We start from the raw sequence: 25,919 nt of genomic DNA on the forward strand, positions 1-25,919 counted from the left end.
CGTAAATCTCTACTAGGTCCAGGAGCTGAAAACCATATCCAGTATTGCTAGCAATAGGGCCAGGACCTGCGCTGTGGTGCTTCCAATGAGCCAAAGATAATCAGAATTTCCTAAAATCCTATGTTTCACTAATTAGCCCTGAGGAGAAGGTGGAGGAGTGGACCCCACCCATAGGTCGAGACTCTCCAGGAAAACCAAGCCAAAGGTGCCGTTGTTGGTGTTCCCACCCAGGGGTCACCTGACACACAAGGACAACTGAGTACACAGACCAGATTAGTTTCATAGCCAGAGAGTCCATCCTATCATAAACCAGTGCTGTGTAGTACAACACATGATAACGTTAGCTCAGGTCCCAAAGAGAACTTGCAGCACAACAGGGAGCACATACTGTAAGTAAATTAAACAATGCAACCCTGAGACCATGGGCAGCAACTTCAAGAGCAGAGAAATCAGCATTGTAGCCAATGATTATTAATTAAATACAACAACAACAATTTCATTCTAACACTCTCTAGTTGGACCTGTTGTTATCTCAACCCTTTGTTGTCCCTGTTTTTGGGCACCAAAAGGGACTGTTGTGGTTTAACCCCAGTTGGTAATTAAGTGCTGCGCAGCCACTCGCTCACTCAGCCCTCACCCAGAGGGGTGGGGAGGAGAATCAGAGAGGAATGTAACACTCGAGGGTTGAGATAAGAACAATTTAATAATTGATATAAAATAAAAATAAAAGAGCAATAATAATAATAGTAACAATAACAGTTGTAATGAAAAGGAGGGAGAGGGGGAGACAAACAAAATCCAAAGGGAAGGGAGAAAAGAAAACAAGTGATGCACAATAGCGCTGATCACCACCTGCTGACTGATGCCCAGCCAGTCCCCGAGCTACGATCAGCTGGCCCTGGCCAACCCCCCCCCCAGGTTATATACCCAGCATGACGTCCCATGGTATGGAATACCCCTTTGGTTAGTTCAGGTCACCTGTACTGCCTGTGTCCCCTCCCAGTCTCTTGCACCCCTCCAGCCTTCTGGCAGGCAGGGCCTGAGGAACTGAAAAGTCCTTGGGTTGGTATAAATGTCACCCAGCAACACCTGAAGATATTGGTGCACCATCAACATTGTTCTCACACCAAATCCAAAGCACAGCACTGCACCAGCTACCAAGAAGAAAATTAACTCTATCCCAGCTGAAACCAGGACACTGTGGTATCCTTCCGTCTCAGAAAATGTACCATGACTTCAAACAGCATCCATTTTTAAAATAAAACAAGCAGTAGTCTTAGAAGCACATTGTTCCTGTGCATACATTCTTCTCACAAGAATTGCCTTTAAAATCGTTGGTTATTAAAAAGAAGAAAGCTGGCTCTTTTACCAACCAGAACCTGGAACACATACAGTCTCCAGACTTCTCCCTTGTTGGTTTTGTGTTTGTTAGGTGGTGCTCTACCATTAGTTTTCAATAAACCTGTTGCAAAGCCTTCCATGAATGACATAACTTCTCACTGCAAATAGCTAGAAAAGCATTTTAGCCAACTTGTCCCTTTAATTCAGAAATTAATTCTAGTATTTGGAAAATGTCTTTCAGAAAACATTTTGTTAGAATTTTTCCCACAGGCAATGCTTCCCCCCCCCCAAAAAAAAAAAAAAAAAAAAAAAAGCATGTTGGTGAGGTGCAAAATTCAGTATTTAAACCTTAGTTTTCAGCCATTATCTTTTTCATTTTATCTTCAAAATACACTGATTTGACTCTTAGCCAGACTTCCCTGTTCTAACCTAATATATTACTAGGTAAGTAGCTCAAGTTTTGATCAGTTTGACATTAAGTTTACCATACCTAAAGACTGAAGACTTATGTTCTTTGCAGGAAATACTGAAGCATTCTGCCAGAGTTTAAATTCACTAATACTTTCCCATTTCCCAAGCAGAAGTTATATCAACTCCTGTTTGTCTATTTAGCTCCAAAAATTGCTTCCCTCCTGGATTTTACTTTTTCATTTGGCAAATACTCTGATGAACTTGCAGTATAACTTTTATTGGGTTCATGTTGTGGGTGAAAATTAGTTTCTGTTATTTTCTTAATTGTCTGCATTTTGTGTTGGAGGAGGTGGCCATGGTTAATAGCAGTGAAAACATGGAAAAGACTTGTCATGTTTTGCAAGCATTAAATTGTGTTGAAAAGAAAGATAATAGAAAGGGAACAGAGACAAATGGGACTCGGGCATCTTCAGCAGTTTGTTTTTTGCACCCAAAATTTTAGGTTTTGTATGTGAAAGTTTCATCAAAATAAAGACACAAAAAGATACTTTACCCAGCCTGCATCTGATGCTGTATCCACAAATTTCAGTGCTCCTAACATGAATAATTTGTGATTTATGTCAGTATTGTCAAGCTGTCAAAATAGAAGCATTTAAGAAATGTAAATGTTGAGATTTTTCTTTAAAATTTTAAATTAATGTTTTCTGATTAAAGTATAGACAAAAACCCCAAACCATTATCCCCTTACTAGTTTGTATACTTGTGAAGAAATACTGATGCCCAAAATAAGGGATGGATGAAAAGAAAGCCCCTTGAAGAACAGTATGTTTCAGACCTTTGTGTCCCAGGGAAGGTTTGATACTCTGAGAAGGGGAGTTCCAGTTTCCCCCTTTGTCGACCCTGTGATGGCAACACATTTACTTTACAAAAGGAGTTAGGATCTTTGTCACCCCAAGCACTACGCTGAGGATGAGTTACTAGGAAAGAAGCACATCTTTTAAGGCTAGTGTTCTACCATCATTTATTAAATTCTGTAGGAATACATACTGTGGAGGCCCCAACAGTGGGGGTAAAGCTCTGTTTTGTTATGTGTGTTGATGTATGTAAATATAAATTGTCAAAATGTAGGTTTCAGCTGATATTTATCACAGTTTGCTTGAACATGTAAGACTTTTACGTATGCTGCTGCCTGGTTGCATGTTTAGAGATTTTTTTGAAAGTTTGTTCCAGAAATGTCAAAGTTAGCTGTCTTTGGCTTAGCTTGTGGTGGTTTGATCCTGGCTGAATGCCGTGGCCACCAAAACTGCTTGGTCACTCCCTTCCTCAACCGGATAGGGGAGAAAATATAATGAAAGGCTTGTGAGCTGAAATGAGGGCAAGATCACTCGGTAATTACTGTTGCAGGTAAAACAGGCTCAGCTTGGGGAGTTTATTACCATTTGAATCAGAAAAAACACCTTCCCCCCACCCATCCCTTCTTCCTGCCCTTAACTTGAAGGGGAATGGAGATTAACGCTCAGTCCATCACACATTGTTTCTGCCACTTCTTCCTCCTCATACACTTCTTCTCCAGCGTGTGGTCCTTCCCATGGGACACAGTTCTCCATGAACTTCTCCAATGGGAGTCCTTACTATGGGCTGCAATTCCTCATGAACTGCTCCAGTGTGGTCCCTTCCACAGGGTGCAGCCCTTCAGGAACTCAGTGCTCCAGCATGTGTCCCCCATGGGGTCAGAAATCCTGCCAGAAAAAGCTGCCTCAGAGTGGCCTCTTCTCTCCACAGGTCCACAAGTCCTGCTGTCACTGAGATTTGGAGTAAACCTCTTAACACCAATGTAGCATTAAGAAGCAGGAATTCTCTTTATTCACAGTTCTGAATGCATGGGGTATAGATCTGCCCAACGTGCACACCAAGTTACTTGAGAGTACACATTATATACAGTACTTACACACTCATAGTGTCTTGCATATTCGTTTTCATTTACATACAGGATTGGTTGCAAGTTTCTTACTTCTAATGCAAACTAGTATGCATCCTCAGGTAGCACTACTGAAGTTTTTTACTAACAATACATGCTCCTCAAGTGGGGTTTGTCCTCTTTCCGGGGGGCTATTTGAATTGTAGGTTGTGGTCTCCCACTGCCACAATTATCTTTGTCCTACTTTCAACCAATTTTCTGTGGATTACAACACTTTATCAGCTTGCCTCCTCTTGCAGCCAGAACTTCCTACCTTGGAGGCTTCTTTCTGTGTAACTTCAGATAATGGTGTTCTTTTCCCCATCCATTCTTTCTTTCCCATCCTTCCCAAGGCTGACTCCCTTGATAGGAGTCCCTACATTTATCATTTTAAACACTTTAGAGAGTCAGCTTGGCCTAAACCCTGTGCACAGATTTGTTTAACATACAGTTAAACACTAAATGAGACTTTGGAAATTTGGGAGTTTAGGTAACACTGCCAGCAAACCTTCCTCAGCATGGGCTTCTCACAGGTCACAGCCTCCTTTGGGCATCCACCTGCTCTGGTGTGGGGTCCTCCACGGGCTGCAGGTGGATATCTGCTCCCCCACTAATCTCCATGGCTGAGGGGGACAGCATGTTTCCCCATGGGCTTTACCATGGGCTTCACCACAGGCTGCAGGGGAATCCCAGCTCTGACGCCGGGTTCATCTCCTCCTACTCCTTCTGCACTGACCTGTGTGTCTGCAGAGGTATTGCTCTCACATAGTCTCACACGTCTTCCATGGTGCAGATTATTTTCTTTTCCTCCCTTCTTAATATGCTATCACAGAGATGCTACCGCTGTCGCTGATGGGCTCAGCCTTGGCCAGTGGTGGGTCCATCTTGGAACTGGCTGGCATTGGCTCCATTGGTGGTGGAGGGAAGCTTCTGACATCTTCTCACCGAATTCCCCCATATCCCCCTGGCTACCAAAACCTTGCCATGCAAACCCGCTATATCCCATTACTGCTGAGAAATGGTCCTCATGCAGAATGTGTAATGGAGCAGCTATGACATCGTCTTCTGGAAAAAGACCTTTCTTGGGGAGTTGGTTGTTGCTATTGTTTGGTGGCCTGTTGTCATAACAGACTAAAAATGAAAGAGGTAGTTGACATCTTTTTTTAGACAACTGCTGTAGCTGGGATAAGAATAACTGCATTTTTCTGACCTCATTTTCTTTTCATAGTCAGAAATGGCCTTGTGCTCAGCTTTGAAGGGTGCATTAGCCTGAAAGATTATTTGGTACTTTTCCCAGCTATGTTGTTTGGTCTTGTATTATTTCCTCTTATGAAACTTGTTTTCTGTGGTATGTCAGGCAAACCTGTACCTTCTAACATTCCTTATTGCTGTGGGATCTAAAATTATTAAATATTAATGTGGTATTAAATCTATCTGGTGTGTTTTTCTGGCATTTATTCTTAAATTACTTTGCCCATTTTTCTCTTTTTCTAGCAACACTGTTTGTTAACCTTTTCATTTTAAATCCTAAAATTTGACAATTGCTAGATAAGAATTTAAAAGAGAATAGACATGTTCATTTTAACACAGAAAAAAAAGCATCATACTGTAAGCAAGCTACAGCAAATAAAAAGTGGTGCATGCATGGTGAATAGGTATAGAGGATATTTCAAAGTAGAAGATAAGGACAAAGCTTTTTATATACTATATTGTATTTTCTACCATTTGGGGTCTTTCAGATTTATTTAAAATTAGCTAAAATACTTCACTTTGTTACATAATTACACAGTTTATAACATTCTCTTATTATTTAACTGGGTTCCAGTCTGTATCTTGCTCATTAATAATAAAAAAATGTAAGGTAAATGTCTGCTGTCCCAAAGCTGTTTGGTGTATTCATTATAGCAGTTTTCATGACACGAATGGTCAGTGTCTGCCTTTTGATGGGACCTGAGCTTCTTTTCTATGCTGTGTCCTCTTCCAGTGAGTTCTGGAATCAGTAGTAAGAACAGTAGCAAGGTCTGGTAAGTCCCTTGCTTATGCAAGGGCTTTTTTTTGCACAAAACATGTGCACAAAAAAATTGCACAATTGCTGTGACTGGGCCTTATGCTTGAGAGATCTTCTATTTTCTAGGCATCATTCCAGAGTGCCCAGGCTGGAGATCTGCCCAGTCCCATCTTCCCTGGTGTATAAATTCTGCCCATGTGATATTATGAGAAGTGTTCAGTAAAAAACAGATTAAGGTGATAATTTCCTAGTTCTTTATGTTACATTATCTATGCCAAGCCAGTTAGTATGGAAATGTTTGATTTTTGAGCTCATAAAAATGAAGTTGAATGTAACTTGTAAGTATGAAAGCACCTTTGGATATCAGATATTTCTAACAATATTACCCAGGCAAGATATCTAATGCTGCTTCTGTGTTTCCTCTCCCAGTCCTAGCAAAGTCTTGCTTGGATTTTAAAGAAACAATTTCTAAATGTTCAGTTCAGCTGTTAATGTGTAACTTTTTTGAGGGTATTCTATACAGCACTTTGAGATATTATGTGTATCACAGACAGCTAGCACATTTCATTGGAGTACCTTTAGGGAATCTGTTCTCATTTTGTTTTTTTGAGGATTAAACAAGCTGCATCATAAAAGGCTTTGCAATCAAATGCCACTGCAAACCTGAACAGCAAATGTAAATGTGATCTGGGCTTCCTGCCTACCTCTGAGCATCCTGTGAAAGGTCTCCTCAGACAGAAGAACTGGTTGACTTGCTACGGGCACTTGGTGTAAGCTGGGGTCAGGAGGGAGGGAGAAAGATACAGATTGAGGGAGCACCTGGCTTGGGAGTTGAATAGTAATTGACCGCACTAGCCACTGGATGTCACTTGTTCCACATAAATATGTGTAAGAAGTCCATAGTCTGGCATCCCCGTGTCTGTTATGACCATCACAGTGGTGCCCAGGTGAGCATGGGCAGCAGGATTTTTCTTTCTCTGCCTTGAGTTTTTTTGTCTGAAAATCAAGAGAGGTTAATTTAAAGTGACATCTTGTTACCTTGGAATGTAAGATGCTTGTAGCTGACTTTTGCCTATGTTACTTTGTAATGCTTCTGAAGTGGGGTTTACATGTTGACTTTTCCTGTAAGGTGTAACCGGGAGACAGCCACCAGGAAGGTTCCCATTCCTGCCACTGCCATGATGGCCTCCACCCCCTCTGCAGCTTTAGCATTGACTTGCACCATGAATTTGCATCAACAGAAAACTGGTTTTCACAACAGTGCTTCTGATCTTCTGTGCCTTTGTAGGCTTCTGTTAAAGACGAAAACATGAGCATAGTGAAAGAGATATCAAAGGCAGGTAAAGGAAAGAAAGGAACAAAACCCAGGAGGAAAGTATTCTCTTCTTGAGGTAGTGACTATTCACTGTGGAATATCTAGCTAAGGAGATTCACAACTTGAAAAAAAAATTGTGGGCAACTTCAACACCAACCATATTCTGACTGTCCTTCTGCGTATCTATTGACACATGTAGTTAGACTCGATCTGGTCACGTGTTGCGCAAACAGAATTGTGCCTGTATTTACAGCCTGTCTGTTACATTATTCCTGACAGCACCATCTGACAGTGTTATGAAAAGGTTGGAATAAAAGGAAGAAGGGTCTTCTCTTGACTAAGCCATGGAGAACTGTGGTCTTTTTTACTTATGAGTCAATGTATATACAGGTAATCCTCAGCCAGAGCACACTGTTCCATTATTTCTTTTCTGTTCCTGGCTAAATTTTATAGAATAATTTAATTTTAATAATAAAATACGACATGATATATTATATAATAAAATATAATAAATATATGTAAAATAATAAAATATAAATACTGTTCTACATATATTAACCAAATATAAACCATGTCAATTAAATATAAAATATATAAAATCCATAATATCAGCAATATATAAAATATATACATAATTAATGCGTTAATATCATTGCCATCTTTATGATATTAATAATACAGACTTTCTGTAGTGTCAGAATGTTCTTTTCTACTTAAATTCTTCCTGCCTAGGTGTCAGCTCTTAAAATTCTACTGGTATTTCAGATGTAGAATGACATCTTGTCCTTGGTGAAGTGGCGTCTAACTTCTTCCAAAGACCTCAGGTCGAACAGGTTTTTCCTATGCGTGTCCTATGCGTGGGTTTCCTATGGTATTCTGAGGTGCTATGGCATTCTTGCAGGGGGGAGCCAAACAAAACTGTTCTCTGTTATCTGTGAAACAACATTTAAAATATCATCCAGTGAAAAATCAGTTCTAATTTTTATTTCTAACCAGAACTTTTTGTTCAAAATGAAAACACATGCTTTTATATCTTACAAAATTCCGTGCACTTGACTTTGAAGAACAGAAGTTCAAGTGTGGATCCAATCCAAAACCCAGCAATTATTACTAACAACTTTCTCCCATTTGTCATTCCCCTGAAACTTATGACATAAACGCTTCAGTGATAGTGTCTTTGCAGGGTACATTAATACATTTTAAATATGTTTGTATTTGTAAATTTCTATTACGTTTCATCTGTTTATGGTAAATTGCTGTTGGAAAGGTTTATCTTAGAGGTTTATTTAGCACTCTGGAAAACTTTTTAGTTTTTACAGTTTTTTTTTTTTTTTTACAGTTTTTATGAGTTGTTACTTGTGAGTGTGTTTGAAACTGAAATAATCTTTTTTTCCCTTCTAGTTATGTTTTTGTTATATTAAAACTGAAGTAAGGGTCGCTGCATGGTAGAGTCTTAGGTGGCTGCTTGTTTCCAACTCTACAGTCCTTTTTGCTAAAGAACTGTCTCTTTCAAGGGTCTTTTAGTTGATGTAAGTATTTTCATGTCTGGTTTTTGATCACAACTTTTGTAAAAAAGTTCTGTTAGTTCTGTTGTATCTTGAAAGCCTACAGTGAAGTTTTTAGTCACAGTTTTTCATTACTCTATATAGTATTAGTTTCCCAACAGCAAAGGCTGCCTCTGTCTGGTTATTATAAAACCACATTAGATACCAATGGAGACAACAGAGCTTGTTTACTCCGAATTACATACAATTCAAGCAGTGTGTAATACAAACTTTTGCTAATTTTGTTTTAACAGTTAAACATATTGGTCAAATTTGGTAAATGATGCCCTAAAGGACTGTGCTACAGACTACAAGAGCTGAAGTAGTTTGCCAGCTCCTTTCTGGTGCTATTTTAATTAAAAATGTGAGCGGAGCTTTTGTTGCCACACACATGTAAGGAATAAAAAAATGAAAATAGATAAACCCCTCACCTTTAACTTATTGTTGTGCACTTCAAGAAATTTTTTTTTCTTGTAACAGCTATACTATGAAATTTCAAATGCTCCCAATAGAATTCAGTCAAGGGAGTAGACAACAGTTTCCACTATCGCAGTTCGTGGAGGTAAGCTTTCATGTGCTAGGTCTCCATCTCAGTTTTCAGAAGAAGGCGTATTCACAGTTCATTGCTTTCTGTTATGACTCCACTAGTATTTGGCTGGTGTTTTATTTCACGTTTGAGGAGGAGGGCTGCTGCAGGTAGACAGTAGCATGCATTATGGCTTCACATCCTGTTACCCCATTTGCCTTCTGTCCTTTGAGCAGTGTGGATTCCACCACAAGCGAGCCATTCCAAGTAGTTTTGTTTTGGGTCTTTTGTGCCACTTCCTGCTTCACATGATGAAGAATTCTAAGAAGAGCAAAGAGGAGGCATCACGGTTAGTGTGTCTTGGAGTTTCCACCTCTCCCTTTCTTTGCCTGGTAACGAAGTGAGGGAGACCTGGGTGTTTTCATTTATTTATTTGTCTTGGAGTCCTATGGGTCTTTTTGTTTTATGTAGTTATAAATTACAGATGAGTAGAAACAAACAGATTAAGCTTTGGTTACTTGCTCTAGGTTGAATTTTATTAGCTTCTTCCAAAGGAGCTGTTCTACAAATTTCACAGAATGTCTCCTATGTCCGATGTATAAGATTGAAAACATACTTTAAAGTAACATTTGATAGCTTTACATCCATGATATGTGAAGTCACAAAGAGTGGTATCCAACAGAAACCCATGTGTATAATGGTACCAAAAGTATAGCAGATTCTTAGGGCAGTAGTATATTTATCATACCAGAGCCCAGTGCTGTAAATTTTACAGCAGTCAGGTTGCAGGCACTGTAAGTGATGAAATGAAACAGTACCCACTAGACTTCCTCTTCATGCAAACATTTCAAACAAGCTGAGGCAGAATGAAAAATGCGTGCATTAGTGTTCTGCAGCATGATATATTCATTAATTTTTTTAAAGCATATGGTGGACCTACTTGTGAATCATGAGAAAAGACTAAGTAGTTCCAACCTGCTGAGTGTCAAAATCTATCTGAAAGTGGTAGAAAACCTCATTTAGGCTCTGCTTTGTTCATTCTTTTGAAAACTTCTGTGACTGTATACTTTAAGTTCCTGCTAGGCTATAAAAGAAAACCTTTTTTTCCAGTCTTGTATGGCAAATAATGAAAGAGTCCTGCCACTGACAACTCACAAAATAAGTAGAGAGAAAAAAAATCCAGGTGAAATAGTGTAGGTATAAATCATTCTGTCCAAAGAAAATAGGGAAGAAGACCTGACTTTTTCAATGAGTTCTGGCAAGCAGCAAAATGATCTGGTGTAATATCTAACAGTGGGTACAATACATTTAAGCTCTATGCTAACATCCAGGAGAGCCCTGGTAGACTCACCATTAAACTGGGAAAAAAGTCTTTATCTGGAGCCTGAGCATCTGTTATCTGAGTCTTAAAATGGTCCAGGTTGGTAAGATGACCATAGCTTAGCGTAAAATGGTAACTTCATGCCTGAAACAAGCAGAGTTCTCTTCTCCCCAGCCTTCTTGCTTCAATGAGGCAGATTTTGGCATCAGCTCTGGGACATTTGTATGAATGACCCATTTCCAGCAGAAAACCTTAGTGACTCCAGGCTCAGCAGAGCAGGTCCAGCTGAGAGCTTCAGCCTGGCATTAACATATGATGTTTTCATGGCCAGGGTGCTAGTGCATGCAGATAGTCCATGGCTGAACAGTGTGTAATGCTAGATTTGCCTACTGCATCTCCAGAAGCACAGACCTCTCGTGGCTTGAGTTCAAAAGGAATTTAAATCCAGATAGCTGCTATGGTTTGGAGAGGTTTCATCCTCCCCAGGTCAACCAACGGGGAAAGACCAGTTTGCACGCAATTTGCAAAATCAGACATTCCTTCTAGTGAAACTGTCTAATAGACACTCAAACAAATACGTTGCAATAGGCAAAGTAACGTGTAGTGTTTTCTGTGATTAGAAAATATTTATATGACAAACCTCTTAGGAAAATGGGGGAAAAAACCTATCAGTTTTCCCACACTTCAAACTCTAGAATGTACCTGAAACCACTGAGGTCAAAAGGCAGAATAAAAAAAAATAATAATTTTTTTAAAAGAACAGGTATATGTCTCTGTAGAGAAGGTAAAGAGATGGAGTCTTTCTGCCTTTCAAAAAATCACTTATTCACTTGAAGTTTTACAGAAGGAAAAGTTATTTACACACTGGGCAAATATGTTCTGTTTATCTGCCAAGACAATTCTTGCACCATAGTAATTCCTTCTCAAGAAACAAATGTCCCCTTTCACATTACAGCTATGCACAGTTTACATTAATTTTTCCAGGACTCCACTTTAGAAAAACTGCAGTAACACTTACATGTTTTTCTTTTCCCTCATGTGTAAGCTGTGACCTTTTTATCATGGCCCCATGCTTATACAAGCCAAAGCACTAGTAGGTGATAACCTGTAGGTGTTATGAAAAGTACTCTGCTAAACAGGAGCACTGCAAGTTTTGTCACAGAAAATAAAGTTTTACCACATCCATGTTAGAAGGGCAGACAAGAACCGGCTTGATGTAAATGTGGGAGTAACTGATCCGTGAAACACCTCCAGCCTTGATTGCTCCCCTTCTTTTGGGTCCCCATCTACCAATATTGAGAGGCCTGTTATGCTTAAAGCAAGTCTCCTAACATCTGTTGTTCCAAGAATTCCATTGTTGCCTACCAATGAACTCTTTAAATAAAATCTCCTTTAAAGTCCATTCTCCCCAGCTTAAAAAAAAAAAAAAAAAAAAAGGCAACAGCTCCTTCTGAACAGAGATTCTGAACAGAAATTGTATAGATTCCTTTAGCCTAGTGGCATATCCAAATGTTACCAGGAAGATGTGGAAGTAGTGATGTATTCAGTTATGAAGCATCCTCTGCCCTAACAGCTGAAGCTGTTGTTAATGATCTCAAAGCACTTGGTCGGGACTTTTTGCTCTGTTGTCCCTCATTTAGAGATGCAGAACTAACAACAGGGAACCAAATTCAAAAGCAGTCCAAGTGAAATCCTAAGTAGCCCCATTTAGCTGCTACCTAATACTAGAAGTGCTTAATCTCATAAAAGACTGCTTTTTTTTAATATAAAAATCTAACCATACCTTTTTTTTTTTTTTTTTTTATCAATGTGAAATCAACACCTGTCTACTTATGAGGGTCTTCGGGCTGCGCTGAGTGATGGCTGGTTCCCCTGGGATGCCAGTCCTCTGGGAATTCTCCCAGGACACTTAATTCCAGGTGCCCAATGAAACTGTGTTGCTCTGGAAATACAGTTGTAAAGATGATTTATTTTAAAACATGATTGGCACACAAAATGTCAGCAAATAGCCTGTAAAAATTAATCTGCTGCTCAGAACATAGGCTCTGGAATTAGATGATGTAAGCTATGAGGAGACGTTGTCCTCCTGATTGGACTAAGACAAGTCTCCAAGAAACTCTCTAAACCATGGACTTAAAAAAGTCTTGCGCTTTTTTTCTGTTTTTTTTTTTTTTTTTTTTAAATTAATCTTGACTCTTTAACACTACCACGCACAGACTTTTAGAAAAGGCGTGAACAAGTTTGAGTTGCGAAGAGGGAATTGGGTCCTCTCCTCCTTTGGTGATCATAGTGCTGTAATCACATTTACTGGTTCTGCTGGCCATGTCTGGAGATACCCCAACCTGATTCTGCACAAATAAACACCTAAAAGGCATGCCCTGAGAAAGGGTGAAGCCTCTCAGGGGACAAGGCTAGAGAAACACCAGTCTGGAAGCTGGACTTTAAATTTTTAAGTACTTTCTAGCCATACAGGTGCCTATAAGGATAAGCCCATCCAGAGGTAGGATGGATTTAATACCGTAAAAATCTTCCCTGAAAATCTAAGCTGTAGCTGTTTGCCCAGGGTAACTCAGTGTGTGATGCAGCAGCTCATAAGGCTTCCTTACGCTATGTCCTCCATGGTCACTTTGCACTAGGACCCTATAGCTCTGCAACCATTCTTCTTTAATGCCTTGCTGTACAGAGCTCTGGGCAGGAGGTTTGTTTATCGCTGCTGGTTGCCTAAAGGGCCAGTGTTCATTTCCTCCCAGAGGAACACAGCCCTCCTGCCAATTTGGATGGTTGTAGTGGGTGCTGAAGGCAGTTTCTGAGGCTGCAGCACATGACCAAGGATAGCACCTTAAGTTGCCTCTGCTACCCATTCTTTCAGGGGCAGACCTCTCTGGCCATGATGAGCGGTCACAATAAAGCTGTTCTTGCTGGACTAACATCCCGCAGGTGCATTGCCTCCACCAAGAATTCTTAATAAAACTGTAGAAGCATTGTTTTTAAACTCATAACTGCTCAGATATTCCCAACTGCAAATCTTTAAAATATTTTGCATATCACTAGGATTAAGCATTATTTGCTTTGAGTCACCCATGCCTTGGAGGTTAGCAGTTACATGTTTGCTTTTACTCTTGATAGTGCCTTACTTTATTGAAAAACTAGGTTTTTTTCTTGCTAGCAAGTTCCTCTTCTATTGGAACTGATGTATCATGTCATTGACCAAAGGCTTGTGACATTATTCACATGAAATGTAAGATGTCATTCACAGAAACCCTTTACAGGTGTTAGCTGTGGAGAGTAATATTAAATTGATAAGCTGCATTTTCTAAACACTTGTGGAATTTGTAACTTTCTTACATTGTCTTGTGTTTCAAAAGCAAGCTAAAAATAGACAGAAATTAAACGTGCAACACCAATTTTATGCAGTAAATTTGAATGAAGATGTAACAAATATGTGTCATTTTATAAACATATTTCCCTTTTTTCTGGAGAAGAATTTGGTCACCATTTCCTGTATTTTAATATTCTTGACATATTTGTTATGATTAGTCATAGGAAAAGTAGCTAGACCTTTGGCTAGTGGAAACGGAAGATATATTGTTGTTTTCATTACCAATTATAACTTAAGGGTTAGGACAAAGGCATATATTTTCTTTTAAAAGGCTACTGGTTGCCAGGTTGTAAGTGCTGTAATAAAACCTAATATATCTGCATGGTGTGAGATTAATATATGAAAAAGCTTTAAAAATCAAAATTCCAAATTCCACCCCCCCGGCCCTTGCATTTTTCTCTGCTTAGATGGTGAGAGCAGGCCAGTGTGGACTTTAAAAAAAATCTGTTTGGTTTCACTTACTAGCTTTTATAGAGTGAGACATTTCTTAGAAATGCAACAACATTAGGGGCCTCTTAAAATATGAACTGCTTTTTTTGCTGAGACAGTTTAAAATAATCTTAAATTTTGCATTAACTTTACATTTTGTTTTAAGTTTTTATTAAATCCAGAATTTAGGCCTAAGTTATCCTGACACCATACCTTTAAGAAAATGTCAGCATATAGTAAGCACTCTGGTTATGCTTTAAATTTTATTATTGTAGAGGGTTTTGGGGGGGGAGAGGGAGGCAGGGGGAATGTTGGACAATTCAGAGCAAAGGGGAAGAAAACCTAACAAATTCTTGGGTACTGTCCAATTCTTGAGCTAAGCCGTGAACTCCATATTTGGCTTGAAGCAAGGAATTTTCCCCTCAACAGCTGTCCCTGGAGTCAATATAAACTGTTCTGAAATATTTAGTTACCAGCAGAGAGATACTACAGGAAACACTAAAACAAACTGTTGTGAAGCACTGGCTGTTGTAAGGGAGCCCTGATTCATGGGCTGTACTGTACATTGCATAATGATGCAGCTATTCCCCTACATGTTCTCAATGTTATGGCATGTTACATAATGAGAGGGCTTCCGAGGCACCCAAGTGGCTCTTTTGGGAGGAATGACACAGAGATCAATAAAGGAAATATTTAAGGAAATTTAAGGAAATTTAAGTTTCCTTATTTAAGTTTCCAAATTTAAGTAAGGAAAGAATGCATGACGGTAGAGGCTGAACTGCCTTTCCTTTATTCCTTAGAAGAGTTTTAAAAAGAATACGCTGTTCAGCTCTTTGCCTACCTTTGTACTTTTTAAAGACTTACTGCTCTAATAAATGATGATTTTTGAAAACAATACTTCCTGACAATGGAAGAAAGCCAAAACCCTCTTAAAACCTAACTGGAGCATTAGAAAGAAAAGGACCCTTTGAGTAAAATTTTACCATTTTGAATGAACCATGTATTCAATCAAAGTCCCAAAATGCTACTTAAAATGAATTCTGAATAAAGACATTAATTTTCTTCTTTCATTTATAAATCACCATAAAAGCAGGATAAAAAATTCTTTGTAAAGTGCTGCTTGACGACTCAGCTGCTGAACTGAAATCCTATGCTAATCTGGTGTATGCAACTGAATAATGAACTGAAACTGTGATTACCTACTTAAGGTATATTTATACTGCTACAAAAGCGGCAACCTTACTGTATATTTAAACAATGTATAAAAGAGTGCATGCAAATAAAGAATGTCAGGTAGATATAAACCAGAACTGGCTGGAGTAAGGGGGCTGTGGAGCTGTATCTTCTCTTACGGAACATTTTCCAGTCTGCTAAGAACCCTGTGCATTTTATTATCATCACGGATGGTGACTGTTGAAATCTGAAGTATTGATGTAGGAAATTTAGATGTAACTTTTGCAAGGAAAGTACTACTAGAATGCACCACAGGACAGAATGGCCTTTGCGATATTTCTCCCTTCAAGGGCAGTTCAAAAGAATGCAACAAAATGGGTTTATTTCGTACTGAAATGCAGCAATTGGCAAGAGCTGTCTTGCAACTAAAGCAAAAGATTAAACCTGTCTTGGAGTTGAATGTGGTACAATACCAAGAGGTAGAAACTGAAGTCTTTGGCTCACAGATATTAAATTAAGATTACCGGCAGTGAACTCACTCATGGTTTAGATGTTGGATGTTTCAAATGTGGTTAACCTCATTCAGTTAAAGTAAAACTGTTCATACTGTTACTAGAAGGAGAACAGTACACAAAAAAAAGCTCAGCATTTACTCAGTTGAGGAGAACAGAGAAGGTATGGGAACAGCAGATAGGAAGATGATGGTAAAGGACAGTGAAAGGAAAAAAAGACAAAAAATGTAAATACATAAACATGCAGTATGTAAGAAAGCAAATGCCTGTGGGCTCTGAAAAGATGACGAATTTTCTTGTATTACCCATAGCATTTGGGGACTGAGCAGTTCACAATAGCAAGTAAATTGTGTATTTTCTAAACTGAGGCAAGGGCTTGGTATTAGATTTCTTTTCAAAATTCTTGTCTTAGTAGAACTATTGCCATGAATAGATGTTATATGTATCTGTCCAGATATATAGGAAATAGACATAGGAGTTACACCTAGACATAGGAACTATTTGTTTACATAAATTGGGTCATGTGCCTTGAACTGTGATTACTTTCTACTGAAAAGAAACCATTTTCTAGGGACAGTCTTAGAATCATAGAATCATAGAGTCATTTAGGTTAGAAAAGCCCTTTGAGATCATAAAGACCAGCCATTAACCCAGGACTGCCAAGTCCACCGCTAAACCATGTCCCTATGCACTGCATCAATGCATTTTTTTAAACACCTCCAGGGATGGTGATTCCACCACCTCCCTGGGCAGCCTGTTCCAATGCTTGACAACCCTTTCAGTGAAGAATTTTTTCCTACTATCCAATCTAAACCTCCCCTGGTGTAACTTGAGGCTGTTTCCTCCTGTCCTGTTGCTTGTTATCTGGGAGAAGAGACCAAGCCTCAGGTGCCCACAACCTCCTTTCAGGCAGTTGTAGAGAGTGATAAGATCCCCCCGAGTCTTCTCTTCTCCAGGCCAAACAAACCCGTTTCCCTCAGCTACTCCTCATAAGATTTGTGCTCCAGACCCTTCACCAGACTTGTTGCCCTTCTCTGGACACGCTCCAGCACCTCAACATCCCCCTTGCAGTGAGGGAACCAAAGCTGTGCACAGTATTCAAGGTGTGGCCTCACCAGTGCCCAGTGCAGGGGACAACCACTGCCCTGGTCCTGCTGGCCACACTATTTTCCATACAAACTAGTATGCTCTTGGCCTTCTTGGGCACACTTCTGGCTTATGTTCAGCTGGCTGTCAACCAGCCCCCCAGGTTTTTTCCCACTAGGCAGTTTCTAGCCACTCTGCCCCCACCCTGCAGTGCTGCATGGGGCTGTTGTGACCCAAGTGCAGGACCCGGCGCTGAGCCTGATACATAGAACTGGCTCTTCCTCATACAACTGGCCTCAGCCCATCGCTCCAGCCTGCCCAGGTCCCTCTGCAGAGCCTTCCTACCCTCAAGCGGATCAACACTCCCCCTCAACTTGATGTTGTCTGCAAACCTACTGAGGGTGCACTCAATCCCCACATCCAGATTGTTGATAAAGATGTCGAACAGACCTGGTCCCAGTACCGAGGCCTGGGGAACACCACTTGTGACCAGTAGCCAGCTGGATGTAACTCCATTTACTACCACTCTCTGAACTAGGCCATCCATCCAGATTCTTGAAAAGGTGCTAGACTCTCTTTCCCCTTGAGTTCCAGATAAAGCTCTCTGTTCAGCCATGCAGGTCTTCTCCTCTGCCAGCTCATCTTTTGACAGATGGAAATGGTCTACTCATGCACCTTTAAGACTTCTTGAAGAATGTCCAGCTTTCCTGGTCCCTTTGGCCCTTCCTGCCTCACAAGGGAGCGGGTCAACCAGGCCCCTAAACACGCCAAAGTCTGCCCTTTGGAAGTCCAAGGTAGCAGTTCTGCTTATCCCCCTCCTTACTTCTCTGAGAATTGAAAGTTGTATCATTTCATGACTGCTATGCCCAAGACGTCCTCCAACCACCGCATCACCCACAAGTCCATTCCTGTTTGCAAATGACAGGTCCACTGGGGCATCTTCCCTCATTGGCTCCTCAACAGTTGTGCCTGGAAGTTGTGCCTGTTTCCGCTGTCTCTTCATCCTGCTTGGGTGGTGTATAACAGACTCCCACCAGGATATCCACCTTGTTGGCCTTCTCCCTCATTCTTACTCATAAACACTCAACCTTATCATCAGCATCATCAAGCCCTAGGCAGTCAAAACACTCCCTGACATACAGGACTACCCCACCAGCTCTCCTTCCTTGCCTGTCCAAAAAGCCATCCATTGCATCCAGTTGTGTGAGTTATCCCACTGTGTTTCTGTTATGGTGATTATGTCAGTCTCTGCTGCATGATGGCTTCCAGCTCCTCCTGTTTGTTGCCCGTGCTTTGGGCATTGGTATAGATGCACTTCAGCTGTGCTATCGATCTCACCTCCAACCCTGGCATGTGGCCCCAAGGCTCATCTCTAACGAGCTTTATTTTATTCCCTTCCCCCTTTGAAACTAGTTTAAAGCTCTCTCTGTGAGCCCTGCTAACTCCTGACCTAGCATCCTTTTGCCCCTTTGAGACAGGTGATCCCCACCTGTTGCCAGCAGGCCTGGTGCCGTGTAAACTGAGCCATGATGAAAACGACTGAAATTTAGCCATTGACACCAGTCCCGCAGTCAAGTATTGATTGTGGGATCTTCCGATTACATGCCCCATCAATCCCCGCAGCTGGCAGGATAGAAGAAAACACCACCTGTGTTCCTGATCCCTCAACCAGTCACACCACAGTTTCTGAAGTTTCTCTTGATTGCCCTCAGACTTCTTGTTTGGACTTCATCATTGCCCACTTGGAAGCCCAGTAATGGGCAGCAATCAGAGGGCCGTACCAGACAAGGGAATATTCTAGTAACATCCCTTACCTGGCCCCAAGGGAGGCAGCAGGCTTCCCCGTGGGTTGGGTCTGGCTGGTGTGTCAGCCTCGCTGTTCCTCTCAGAGTGAAGCTGCTGATGGCAGCCACCCTTCCTCCTCTTCCTGTCAGAGCTGGCTGTGATGCATGGGGTTGACCGACTCCCTAGGCAACTCTTCCAACCCGGATGGACTGACATCCACGTCATCATTTTCCTGGCCTTCAGGTCCCAGAGCTGCATACCTGTAGTATCGGGGTGCCTGGGAAGGTGAAGTAGGCTGGGGGGAGACTGGCCGGCTGTCCCCAGCAGGGACCTGTTTCCATTCCTCCTTGTCACTGGGGACCCCTCCATCTGCCTGGAGGCACATAGGTAGGGGAGCCTCCACTTCTCGTGACGTGTCCATGCGGTGCATTTGTCTCAGTGATGGTAGAGAGTGGCTCCGCCAGTCTATCTCCCTCTCACACTCCCTGATACTCCTTAACCTTTCTACTTCCCCTTTTAGCTCTGCCACCAGGCTGAGCAGATCGTCCACCTGGTTGCAGCACGCACAGTTGTCTCTGCTGCCCTCCGGTAGCAGTGACAGGCTCAGGCACTCCCTACCACCCGTGACCTGGACAGCTGCATGGTTATGTGGGAGCTCTGTCTGGGTCACCACATGCCTTCTGGCGCTGGTTTTTGGCTGAATGGAAATGATGGCTAAGTTTCTTCTCAGGGGATGATGACCAATACTGGACCTCACCTCTTTGAGTTGTTAGAGGGACGGCACCCTCCCTGCTCGAACTGCTGTGTCACACTCCTGGTCGCTTGCACTCCCTGGGGATTAATTTTGTACATGTGGGCGTTTGGCCATCTTCACTCCTCACCCTGCTGATGCTGAGTCAGAGCTGCTGCTCATCAAGGTCTCAATGTTTCCTGCTCTGCAGGGGGACCTGGGGCACCCTCTCTCTTTCTACCCTCACTTCTTGGTTTTGCTGGTTCACAGAAAGCTCCCCACAGTTCATCAGCACAATCCTCTGCTCCAGAGCATGCCTGCCAGAGTAGCATAGCTTGGAAACTTTGCTCAAGCATAGTCTTTATCTTCAAGAATATTTTTCTCTAAAGCCACGGCACTAATTGAGACAACTAGTACTTGCATTCTGGACACTCACCTCCTTCCACTAGTCAACTGACGTATTCTTCCAGCAGGCTAGTGAACAGTCCACACTAATGTTCAGAATTTTTGATTGAATCTCTTTTGAACACCACTTGGTTTATTTTCCAGGTAGAGTTTCAGAGGTTGGAGGGCTAAAGACAGTTTCTACAAAAGGCAAGAGTGAAAGGTATCATCATGCAAGTGGCCAAACAAACTGCTGGAAGCAACAGTAGGTAAATACAATGCTCCCCTTTGTTAACTTACCTATAGATCACCTTAGCTGTCCTAGGCTGATGCAAGCATTCAGGTTTAGGACGAATGTAGAACTGAAATGCACGCCTGTGCTGCCAATAAAAACCCTGCTAGAAATCAGAAAACTGAAGTTAGGAAGATATGATTTCATACAATTACCTCTCTGTAGTAACCCCTAAATGAAGTCCATTTTCCGGAGAGAAATCAACTTTTTGTGTGCATATTATTCCAGTAAAGCACTGGTATTTACTGTGCCTGCTACATGACCTGGTTCCCTGTAAAGAATATATGTAGCATGAGAATATCCAACATTTTAACTCCTTGGGGAGTGGATTGTCTTCAAGTGTAATTTTGCAAAATAAGTTGTTGACACTTAAGAAATTATAAAAAATTATAATTTAAATATTTGGATAACATCTTAAAAAAAAAAGAGAAATAGAGGCCTGTTCTGAGAAGTTCTGAAGTCAGGGTTTCAATTTAAATATATTACTTTATATAACATTTAACTTTTCCATATGAAGTTTAAAACTAATAAAGTGTGGTTTCCAAGTTTCAGAAAATTGTTGATTAGTTTATTTATGGAACCTCTGCAATGAAAGCAGTTGTTAAAAGCTGTCAATCTGCAGACTCTAGTAAATCACATCTTATTTCTGTGAATTTTACTGAACATACCCTTACAAATAAAAATTAACTCACAGCTGTCAAGTGTTGATAATTCATATCTTCTAAAATAACTGATTTTATAAAAATATTCAGTAGAATGTATACTGGGCACTTGGGCACAATCTGCACTCATTATGAAAATAGGTTTATAAGTTTTAATGTCTTAAAATTTATGATGTCCGTTCCATTCCTGTGAATGTAAGAACTTGAGTTTTAAAATTGTTTACTGTTGAAACAAAATGAATCTGGAAGGAATTTTGCTTCAGACTCAGAAAAAGTTTTTATAGGATGATTAGGGGGATATTTTTATCTCACTCTAAGGAGGAGAGTACTGTGTCCGTAAGCATCAGGGTCTGAAGTAGATCCGATTTACCTTCATCTAGTCCATGTTTGCTGTAAGTGGCTATATTAGTAAGATATATGGCTGTTTTAGTAAAACTGCTTGTGTAGCTCCTGGCTGTGGTCCAAGCGAGCTGGTACTTTCACAGAGGAGACCTGGCTGTGAGATCATCCAGGAGCCATTCTCAAGAGCTGGTTTGGATGCTGCTACCCTGGTTTCATGGTTGGATGGGGACCACACCACATGTGGTGTGTGCTATGCCTGGCCAGTTGGCCTTAGGGCCAGCACACAGTCCCAGGTCTGCTGTGAATATAACCAAAGCATCTAGCAAGGCTGAACTGATGACTTTCCCTTGTCAGTGAAATCTTCTATGGGCAAGAACAATTTATCAGTACCTTCTGGAAAAACACCGAATGGGAGGTTTTGTTATGTCCTGTAAAAAAATGTGCGCAGTGTGCACGTAGCAGAGAAGCGTGTTCAGCCGAGATTTGCTCCTTAGCATGTCTTCTCCCTGCTCTGCCCAACACTTTCTCTCTGACAAACCACAATGTATCTTATCCTTTCCTTCTGGGCCTTATTTCATGACTGACGTGAGCTGGAGCTGTTCCTTTGAAGACTGTGGAGACTTAACGTACCCTGCATATGATGCTGCAGATTCTCCCCATAAATGCAGGTGGACAGACAGCTCCATTCATCTCTCCAGCAGATGTACTGTCTCTTCAGTAGCTTGTCCTAGTGGAAGACATGGTTTCTCACCCACTTTTCATCCCTTTCAGAAGAAAGGGGAAGAAAACATTCCTCAGATCCTATAATAGCAGTACTGTATTCAGAAAAATGGTGCATAACCATGAATTTAGCTCATAAAATATTTAAGGTGAATTCTAAGATTCTTTCCTCTGGGCTTGATTTCATATTAATGTGTGTGAAAATCAGGTCCTGCAGCATAGTCTACTGATGAATTCAGTCTCCCAGAGAGGTGGGTCCCCAGGGCACTGATTATTTGAGTTAATATATTTGGCATCCAGTACATGCATCTGAAATTCATAATTTCCAGGGCTAAGAGGTCAAAAAAACATTTGGAAATAACTGACAAAGGCATGTTCTTGTTGTTATTGTTTCTGGGATTAACATGGAGACATTTGTCTTCTTGCAAACATTAGTTCAAAGTGTTCTGTGATTACATCTCTAGTCCAAATCTTCTTGTGAAGAAACTAGTATCACTTGACCAGACTTTAAAACAGAGACTATGTATGGCCATACTGCTTTCTTTTGGGATCTTGCCAAATCTGACAGGCTGAGTAGGGTAGAGCATGTTGGGAAACTTCTGAGGAGAGGTTGTAGTTGAACCTACTGGCAACCCTCAAGCCAATTTTTGTCATTGCTTTCCTGGTCTTGTGCTCAGTTTTTCATGCAGCTTCTTGATTCTCAGTATGAGCAAGGGACCATCTGGCCAAAAACATTCTAGGGTACTAGTGTAGTAGAGGCCATCGGTGTATGTTCTTTTCTATGTGGCAAGTTTAAGATTTCAGATATCCTTTATTATTTTCTTGGCTTTTAAGTTTTTCACTTTGTAAATTAAGGGATAAGTAAGTACACTGTCATTTAACAATATTCTCTGTTTTTACATAACACTGATTTTCCCTGTTTATAAAAACATCAGTCTAGACCTAGTAAGATACTATGGAAGGCCTAGTTAGTTCTTATATTTGTTGTGCATTACCCATCAAATGATGTCTGTCTATAAGATGAGGTGTTTTCCAGTTTTTGAAATTATGACTTTCCCCGCCCTCCCCCCCCCCCCCCCCATTATGGTATAAATTTTGTTAAATAAAATTTTTGAGTCTGTGTTTGTATTTTCCCAGGCTCTTTTAATGCCTGAGGGAGTATTTTATAGGGCTGTAATTTTGTGGGTCACTGTGTTATGACCATTTGTAAGTGGCTCCTTAGGGCACTAAAAGGGCCAAGAAAATGTAAATACAAACAGAAAACAGAAACAAATACCTGCAACATGAAGAAAAGTACAAGGAGAGAGAACACATGGCCTAGCAATTCAACATCACTTAATGGCTCCATTCAGCTCCTATTGAAGTAACAGAATGTTTTACTACTGACTGTAGTAAAAGAAAAATTGAATGTTAAAGCCTCACCTGTCACATGACAATCACTGAACTCTGTGTTTAATAATATCCATACTCATTTATTTATTATTTTTTAATATTGGGCTGCAGTTCTTTACTGCCAAATATAACCCCTCATTGCCCGTTCCCTCCAAATTTAATAACGAATATGTTGAAATACTCCTGTAGCTTTAGGCTTGGCTGATTAACAAGCTCTTTATGACATTTTATGTTGCAGTAGTTAAAGAGAACTGTTGGTTGGGACACCTGATGGGAGCCAGGTACTGTGGGTCCTGGTCACTTTTCACTGGAGAGAGATATGTGCTCCCACAAGGAGGAGGAATGGGAGTTTTGTTGGGCTGAGCTGCCCTGTGGAAACACACACCTTATTGTCAAGAGCATCTGTGAATCCGTCATGGCCAAAACATCTCTGCTCAGAGTATTTTTACCTAATTTAAGTCCAGTGAGCATCAATTTCTGTTCACTGATTTGGGTATAGAGAAAAAAAAGAGAATATCAGCAATCAAAAAAATCACTTAGGCAAAATGCTTTTCCCTCCCTCTTCCCCAGGGTCAACTTCCCCTTTGTTTGGTGGGGGTTAAGCTCTGTAACAGTTACTCTGGTTGGGTGACGTGTGACACAGGAGGTCTGGGGTTATATGCAAAACTGTTTTTCCTCCTGCTCTCTTTATTTATTTAATTCTAGTGCCCTTTGCTTTTTACTGCTTTTCCTCTACTGCTATTTGCTTCTCATCCATTTTCTCTGTGGCTCTTTGCTTCTTTGGTTTTTCTTGCTATCCTGTGTCTTAGTGCCTTTCCTCTGATAGGGGTTGCCTGTGGGCCGTAGTCACCCAGAGGTGTCCCTCTTTTGGCGTGGGTCCCCTGTGGTCTGCAGTCCCTTATGGGTGCCCCTGCTGCATTGTGGGCCACTGTCCCTCAGGGGACTGTAGGGTATTTACAATACATATGTGAGCATCTTGCTCTGCATCATGTGTTGTGAAGCTTGTTTACCTCCACTGTGAAGAGAAAATTTCTGGTGTGCTTCTAATTCCTCTGGAATTAGGTTCCTGAATAGGCCTGAAACCTGAAACGGTATTCTTTTGCCATTGAATTCTCCACTGTTAAAAATGAGTACACCACGTACACATATAGTATACATAAACACCCACAGACCATGAGTGACATGTACAAAAGTCTCATTTTAAAGAGAAAATATCTTTTCTTTTATTGTGTGATAGATTTCATGAATAACTACCTGCAGAGGCATTATGGCCCAGATTATGGACAGTAATCCGGCACAGGACTACCCTGCTGGCTTCAACGAGACAAATGTTGCCCAAGCTAAGCTCTGTGATTTAAAGATTTAGGACAACATTTTTCTATGAGGAATTTATGACAGACAGCTAATGAAATCAAGGCTTTGCTCAGCTTATATTTGCTATACACATGTCCCACCTCCCCTGCAGAAACACTGAATATCCAGAAATAGAAAAAGCCCCAAATCACCATTTTGGGCTATTCTTGCTCACATTAAATCTATTATGAATTTTGCCAATAAATCTGTTCAAACTGGGACAGAAGGCTGTATGAGAATAATTAATGTAGCTGAGATAAACAAACCTACTTTTTTCCCATCAGAGGAAACTTTTCCTAAATGGTAAGAAAAGGAAAAGAAGTGATGTAATCAGGAAGCTTTTTCAGCCACCCTGGTGGTTTGCAGAAGGGTGGGTGCCATATAAAAAGTGCTGCATGAGCCTCGAAACCTCCTGGCAGGGAAGTCAGTTCTGCATGAAAAATCCTTGCCAAATGCACCCTGTCATGTTTTCCATCAGTAGAGCTGGATATTTGTGTATAATTCCTGTGGGATTGGAGGATGGTAATGTATACACACAGGAAAAGTTCAGTTTCGAGTAGCTGCTAACATCCAGTAAACAATATGTTCCAAATTCCTTTCAAGGCTCCTAGCACACTGATTTTTTTTTTTTTTTCTAAGCACTGTCATTCTCTGTAATGCTCAAGACTATTGGTGAAAAGCCTTCATAACTATAAAAAGAAAAGAATTGGACACAAAATATTTTGTATTGAAGCTGCAACAGACTGTGTGCCTTCCTCCTAGCCACAGACTTCTGTTTTCATTGTGGCCATCACCATGGCTTTTCAGCAAATAAAATTCTAGGCTACTTCAAAGCTGCGTGCTTCCAGTTTCCCTGTTTGGTAATACCAGATGCCCTTGGGACAGTTCATTTTTACCACCATAAAATGTGGAGATTCTAGGCTGTTATAGTATGGGAGACAGTTCAGGAGGCTCTTGCAGAGATTGGCGATAACTTTTTGACACAGGTAGGGGAGGACCCAACAAGGTGAGGTGTACTGCTGCACTTGTACTCACAAAGACAGAAGAGGTACTTGGGGATGTCAGGTTTAACACTAAGCTGCTGTTGCTACTGAAAAGGCACTGAGTGGCAGAGGCACACTCAGGAGAGTTTGAGATGCACCTGTGAGTTCACTGACTTTTAAAAAAGTAGACAAAATCCATGCTCAAGTTCTTTTTGCAAAGCACCACATGCATGTATTTGGGTTTACACATGCTCATAATAAGCAGGACCTTTGC

The sequence above is a fragment of the Falco punctatus genome, assembly GCF_963210335.1.
Source record: "Falco punctatus genome assembly, chromosome: Z".
Taxonomy (NCBI): domain Eukaryota; kingdom Metazoa; phylum Chordata; class Aves; order Falconiformes; family Falconidae; genus Falco; species Falco punctatus.